An 8102-nucleotide genomic window follows, 5' to 3' on the forward strand; every position below is an offset into this window, starting at 1 on the left:
GGGGGGGTGAGCAGAGAGAAAACACTGTAGCTCAGCCTCTGATGTCTTTAACCTCTCTCACAGCAGTTGTTCTGGGGTTTCAACACACACACACACATCCACAAAATCAGTTTTTGGTGTTTTACAGACACACATTTTTCTAACATTGGGCCTTAACCCTAAAGTTGACAAATGCTCTAATCCAGTGTTTCCCAAACAATTTTTTCTGGGGACCCATATTTTAAAAGTCACAAAACTTCACGACCCAAGTCAATAGACATTATTGGTAAACTCCTGGGAATCATGATGGTAGACGACCCCCAAAAAAAACTCTTGCGACCCACCTGAGGGTCTAACTCTAATCCTAACTCTAAACTACATCTTGAACCTCAAAACAATGTCTCACTAAGTGGAGACTTACAGAAATGTCCCCACAAGGACAGTGTGTCTCCACAACAACGGTCCCCATAACTATAGGTATAGCATGTTCACACCCACACACCCACTCAGTTCCACCCAAACACACACGGGGCTACTGGCCCCCCCTCCGTGACCACATCGTGACCTCATTTCAGTCACCTGCTGTTGAGACCGTGGCTAACCTGCCCTCCTAACCAGAAAATCAGCCGCCTTTTTCCAAACACTCAGTGAAGCCACACAGGTCAACATGCTACTCGGACCTTCGCTTATTGACATGTTTGTGCCACAAAACACTGGGTGGAAACAGTTTTGTCTTCGTGAGAGTAAAAAAAAAAAAAAAGACACATTGTTGCACTTCGGTCTCGGCCAAGATTGCGACGGAGCACGACGTTGGTTTGTTGGAGCTGTGGATGGAATGAAAACCGGCTTCCAAAGTTACATCCTGTACAAGGAACAAAGAACAACACCAAACGAGACCCCGGGGAACCTCTGGCTACGCTGAGACGTTTGGAACATTTACGCTTCTTTAGCTTTCTGCGTTTGTTTTTAACATTGTTCCCCTGATATTAGGCATGAGAAATAAACTTGAAAAATTCTTGCTCTTTATTGTGAAAACCAGGACACTGAGGATGTGATATTGTGTTACTTAATGTAATTTATTACAAGGTCGCAGTGAACACATGGAAAAGGTCATTACAGTCAACAGATGACTGGTCATACGGGAAGGCGGGAAGAAGGAAATATCGCAGCGCTCCTCTGAGACGTAAACAGTGGAATGAAAGCCACAACAAAGGTGAATTTGTTGAGACATTTTGTGCTGAACGATATGTTTAAGGGAAACAGAATAATTCTCCGGTTATTTTAACTGCCCCCAGCAGCACCGGGCGGCTCAGGCCTTAGTGGCAATTCCCATGAAATCTCACGATATTTCTTTCATTTGTTCTCCATCCACAATTAGTCGTGGTCAGGCTGATCAAAGGCAGCGGTCAGGCGGTTGCATGTGAACCAGCGTCCACTTGCAATGACATCCACAAACCAGAATGAAATATGAAATATCAGGTTTCCACGGATGTATGGACTTGTAAAAAAAGAATCTGAGGAATAGGAGGGTTTTCACACCGGATAATGTGAAACATTTGGTGCGGATTGTACAGGCAGCGGCGGAGGAACCACCACTGCCAGAATGTGTCTGGCAGTTACAGCAGGAGCAGGCAGAAGTTAAAACAACTGCACTTTCCGAGTCCAGTTGATTTAGACGTCATCGCTCCCCCTCGCCACACGTTATGATTTGCTGCTAAACAAAATGGAAAGAATGTGAGCAAAGCAGACGCATTTGTTCTGAGTGCAACAGATGAAATGTCGAGGAGAACACATTAGCAGTGCGGTGCACAGAAACTGGGCCTTGTTACAGAGATGGTGTTGTTGGTCTGCTGTTGTTGCCAGAAAGAGTTTTTTTAATTTGTTGTTTTTTAATGTAAAAACAAATATGGCCAAGAAAGTCTGGTTATAAATTATTTAGATTAATTTTTTTTAAAAAAATGTGTCCTTTACATGATCTTGGCAGAAAAATGAAAAATGTAAATAAGCATAAATTCTTGTATTATTTTTATTTAAATACTTTTTTTTTAATTTTTTAATAATTGAAATTCTTCAATAACAAATGTATTACATTTATTTTAAATATGTCAATAAAAATTAACCAAGGCTCGATACACAGCAAACTTCCCAAAATACAAAAAAAATACTATTGTCATAATTGGCTTGAAAATGACTGAATAGATAAAATTATCCACCTCTCAAATCTTTTATTTCCATTTTTTTAATCAATGTGTCAACTGTCTGAAGGCTGTCTCTGACCTCGGCAGTAGCTCATATGAAGCTTCTCAATGACAAATGTTATTAAGTGTGTTTCCATCAGGACGGCAGTGAGATTGTTCCCGCTTGACTACACCGAGAGATGGATCTACGGGCAGGCAGAACAAAGACTTTCTCGGACAACGAGTGGATCTAAACCAAAATGGCCACTTCATCATTCCATGGTTATTGCTAGTAAATGTGGTGTTGGGTTTCACAAGTGTCTGCCCCCCCACCCTCCGCCATCCCATCGTAAATACTTCAGCAAATCAGACAGGTCATTTCTCTCTCTCTCTCTGGTCAAAATGACTGCATCCTTGTTGCATTTGAAATCAAACAACAGCCTTTGTTTTAATTAGTGTCCAATGAGACAGGTGCTCCATGGTCGTTGACCTTTAGAGGCTGGGTGGACCTTCACACAAAGCTGTGTAAGCAAATAAATAGCCATCCGTTAGTAGGACTGCTCGGTGTAACAGAAGCTGAAGGGGGGGGGGACTTTATCTGTTCAGCAGACATCCTCCTGCTGCTGCAGTGTCAGGATGACCTCAAAAAACGCTTAATTGCTTCCTGTGTTTTTTTCCATCAGTTGGGGGTGGAGGGGGTTCAGGGTGGGGGGCAGTATACCACAAGTCCTGGTTGATGGTGTAAACCAGGGGCGTCAAACTCATTTTCACCGGGGACCACATCAGAAATACAGTTCCCGTTGAAGGGCCGGTTGTAAATGGAAGACTGTAGAGATCAAGGGTTCCGAACCCCTGGTCCACGGACCATTACCAGCCCGTAGGTCATTTGGTACCCGGCCGCAGTGGATGTACTTAATTTTTATTCATTAATTTAATTCATTCAAAGAAAATCCAGAAAATCCACCATATCCATTTACTTTCTTTATTTAAAGATAATCTGACAATATTTTAAAATAATAAGTCATTTAGACTCTGACACAAACAGAATAGAATCTGAAAGATGTTTTATTTTGAAAATTTAATGATCCTTGCTCAGTACCTCGGTCTGTAGTAACAGGTGGTACTGGCTGACCAGTCCTTGGAACAAAAAAGGTCAGGGACCACTGGTATAGATGTAACTACTCCATAACAGACTAATACATGTTTCTGCGTTTGATTCATTTATTATTTGATTGATTATAAAAACTTTTAATTTCTCAGGTCAAGAAACTCTGCTGCATAAACTTTACTAAATGCTTTTTAAGCTACCGCGAGCCACACGGTTTGACGGGCCGTATTTGGCCCCGGGGCCTTGGGTTTGACACGTATGGTGTAGGCATTAGAATTAAGAACTAAAAAACCACCATGGTACCATTGGGACCATCTGACTGTGACTGACTCCACCTTCAAATAATAAACCTCAGTGGAACCACACGGGTTCTTTGAACGCAATAACTTAGGATGAAGAGAAGCGTGCTAATCTCATTTTTTATTGCTAATGTAAAAGCCTTTGCCAATCTGAGGTTCTGGTTTCTGCTAAATGACATCAATGGTCATAAACAGCGTCTTCATATTGAGTTAATCTGTTACTATGGTTTCACCACTTAGGAAGTCATTAAACGGAATTGCCCCATAAAAGTATAACGTTGTATTTTTAAAGAAATTGGGCTTGTGTTCCAATTCTACATGTCATCTTTTTCAGAGTGATTTCTTTTTATCCCCACCAACCAGAGTGCTGTGTTTTCACTGCAGGTTTGATGATATAAAAAGCAGCCTTTTCCAGATCAAAGACAAATAAAGGTTGCTATTATTTCAATCTTTAAAGTCGATCCAGGGACCGCAGTCTAACGGTGGTCTCCTGGGACCGGGCTCCTTCTCCAAAGTCATTACACAACCTGCAGGAACACATTCGCTGCATGAGTTCAAAAGTGTGAAAATTTCAGTCAAACAGAAAGTTGCAAGAGTGTGAAAACCAAGACACCATTTAAAAGGCGCCGCAGCGAGGAGGGAATCAAATCTGAGGTCGCGTGTTTTCTTTGTTTAACCATGTGATGATTTTTTTGTGGGAAAAACTGCCTCTTTAGGAAGTAAACGGCTTCACTGCTCAAGTTACTGCAGTGATGGGTGACACTGACGGATATTTGATGGTTCAATTAGTAACTGATGGAAGAAAAAAAAGTGTTCATTTCACCTGTGGGCTACAAAACATCGTTGAAAAAGAACACACCAAAAACTGCAATGTTTTATCATATTAAAAAGAAGAAGAAGAAGAAGAAGAAGAAGATAAAAAGAAGGGATTATCTGGAAAAATAAGGGAACAGTGGGAATATAAGAATAGAATAGTTTTTTTGTCATCTAGACTAAAAACATCAACCAGAGAACATCAGAAAACAATAGCATCCGTTATATAAATTATAAATGATAAATAAAATGAATAATAAAATGTATCATTAATAAATAAACACTTTCATTAAATACAAAAATATATTTAAAAAAAACAAAGTTGTACCTTTTTTTTCCTTTGGCTGGGTTTGCAACTTATACTCAGGTGCTACTTATATATTAAAATATATAATTTCATGTTCCTTATTTTCACACTGACAGCCACTAGAGGGCACTCTAGCTGGCTGGTGCGACTCCAGAGTGACTTGTATATGTTTTGTTTTGTTTTTTCTGGTGCGACTTTCGGAAAATACGGTGCTTCACTTTTTTTTTTTTAATCATGAATTAAGAATTTTCTTCTTAACATTTAAATTCAGTGTAATTTCTTGACAAAATCCTGTCCTATAAATCCTATTTAAGGGGATATTCACAATTCTGCATAACAACGATGTCTCTTACAAGTACACATAAACTTCACAGCACACAAAGAATTACTTTCTTAACCAGCGGAACACTTCTAAATTTCTTGCATGGCTTCAGACCATATTGGCATATTCATTTTTTAAAATGCAGCCTTTGGTTTCACCATCATTAGGTATCTGTTAGACACGTTGTTCGCTCCACTTCAGGGAATTACATTACTACTATTTTTAGTTTCAGGAAGAAAGATATGACGAAGATACCGCTGCCCAAACTTTTTAATATCCTTCCTTCTATCTGGATCCCATACACGGGAGCGATGACAGGAAATGCTCTTGGTTAGTCGGTGGCAGTCATGGCTGACTTATGTCCTGTAACTTTACTCTGAACACTTACTCAGAGTATCCCAGAGGATCTTTGTTCAAACAAAGTTTTTCTTTTCTTCCTTTCTTTCCTTCCTTTTTTAACAGCACCATTAACTGTGTTCCTTCGGCTTCAGCACGGCCTGGGAAAACCATGTCGGAACACGAAATGGAGATACAGGCGGCGCGATTCCAACAATGATTTAATCATTCATGAAGTCAAGGTTCACATAAAACCGAAAATGTCGTCGTGCACTAATTTGTATCTCAGAGCACTGTTATTTATTCTTGTAGTGTCAGTGTTATTAATTCCAGGAAGCGACCAAAAGGCAGCAGTTGACTCAGGAACACTGATCTTCTTGCTGTACAGCAGAAGCACCAACCACTCTCCAACGCTTGAACCTCAAACATTTCAATGCAGAATGAGATGATAAAAAAAACCTTACAGTTGCATTTTCTACCGTTCTTTCCAGAACAACTCTTCAGTTATTCAGGTTCTTTGCTCCACGTCCAGGGATGTCTTCAACAGTCACAGTTTGCCCTTGGGGACAAATACTGATTGACTATCTGTTGTACTGGATACTCTATCTTGTTTGGCATCGTTGTTATCTTGTCAGTGTTTTCAAATGCAAAACACATGATAATTACTTCTTAGTTCGCAGCTGGACTTGTCATTGGTTAACCTGCTTATCATTAGTCGCATGATGTTTTTTTTTTCCTAGGAGTTTACAAATAATGTCTATTGACTTGGGTCGACTTTTAAAATATGTTAAAAAAGTTTAGGAAACACTGATCTAACATGCACAGATAAACTTTTATTGTATGTTTACATTATTTTTGCAGAATGCTACATGTTTTGGGAGTAAGAAAGACTTTTGGCTTTTTACGCACACTACATATCAGAACGTATGGGTCAGAAAAGTAGGAAGCAGGGCAGGTTACGGCTTTAACCTGCTGCATGTGCAGCAGATTTGTCTGGGCTCACAGTCAGAGCTCCTCTGTGTTTCCAGCTGGTCACCGCCACCGCGGGACACTTATCGACCCTGACACGGCTCTTGAAAGAGTAAGCACTCACACACTCCACAGTTACTGCTTATTTCCTCACATCATTTAACGCCTCCGTTGCACCTGGGGTTACCAGACATGGCCGTCTCAGTTTCAACTTGACCAGGTTGGTAGCTCCTTTCCATGTACCGCTCCTTCCTCAGCCACGGTGCTGTTTTATTTTCCCTCCTCCTGCTCAGGATTAAGTTATATGAGGACTGTCAGCGTCTCTTTGATTCGACCCTCAGACGCAGTGAAAGTCAACAGGAATGATTTCAGCATGTGTTTTAGTATTCAATCACACAGTGCAAGTAAAGACCAGCTACTTAGTAAAGTTTGAATTTGAATCAGCTGCACCGACGCTGAGCTTTCATTCCACTGCCAGAGTGGAAAAATATAGAAGACGGTTATTGTGAATCCAAAGGTGGATGTCGTTTTTTTTTTTTTATTACCAAGTTAAAGTATAGCAACGTGTTGATGGAGTCCTGATGTAGTTTCGCAGTGAAGGTGTATATGGGCAGCGACTGGGGATAAAAGGATCGTTTTAATCTTAATGTCCAAAAACGTAAAGCCACAAGAAGGCAGTGTGGCGCCTCACGGCCGGTGAAACCAACCTGATACTCTGTTTTATACACTTTTACAGTGACTCTTATGTTACCTCAAATACATTATTAGGAGCTACTTGTGTAAATACAAAAAATATATAATATATAATTCTATGTGTTTTATGTGTGTTTCTGGAAAAAGAAAGTTGCAGACGGGATTAAATAAAAAGCCAAATTAAAAAATTAATTAACACAAATTAACAATGTACAATTAAGTTATGTATATTTTTCTAAATTTTTCCATGCTTTTGCATTGGAACAGCACTGAAACTGAAAACCAGAAATCTTAAGGCTTATGATCGCAATGTAGACATTGGGGGTTTTGTTATACTAACCTGTCAAAGAAATGTTTTTTTTATTGTTTAGGTTTTGTCAAAAACTCAAAGCTTCCTGAGTAGGATATTTCTAAGATATAAGTAACTATAAAAATCATTACAATGACTTAAAAAAAAGACCCTTTTGGTTAAGTTGACATGAAGTGCATATAAAACATTACTCTACTTTAGCATAAGTAAAAGAACATGCATACCCGTGCCATAAGTATCAATTACATACTGCCAAAAGTTACGAAATGACCTCACTTAATTTTGACTTACAATCACATAAATGTTATTTTAAATCTCTTTACTGTCAGGGGTATGACTTAATGTGAGTCTTTTTACTGACAAAATCACTGCCGTTCTTTGTTTTTCTGTTACTGTCTCTACTACCCTTATAAAAAGTAATTTCTTGAACTATATTTTTTTCCACTGTGTAACTTTAAACTGCATTTCCATGTGTAAAGTTCCTTACTTTTTTTTAATTTTTTTCACTTTTTTTTCTAAAACAAACTATATATTAATTTATTTATTTATATTTACTATATATTTAATTTTGCAGTTACACACCTGATTAGAGTTCTGCCAATGGTTATTCTTTGTAAAAGGGAGGTTTCTGTATGTCATATTTTATTTTCCCATCTGTTTACATAGTGTTATTTAAATTATATGTATATATATATAGATATAGATATATATCTATATATATATAGATATATATATATGTATATATATATATAGATATAGATATATATCTATATATATATAGATATATAT

Source organism: Cynoglossus semilaevis, chromosome Z (genome assembly GCF_000523025.1).
Source record: "Cynoglossus semilaevis isolate Cse_v1.0 chromosome Z, Cse_v1.0, whole genome shotgun sequence".
In the NCBI taxonomy this organism is placed as follows: domain Eukaryota; kingdom Metazoa; phylum Chordata; class Actinopteri; order Pleuronectiformes; family Cynoglossidae; genus Cynoglossus; species Cynoglossus semilaevis.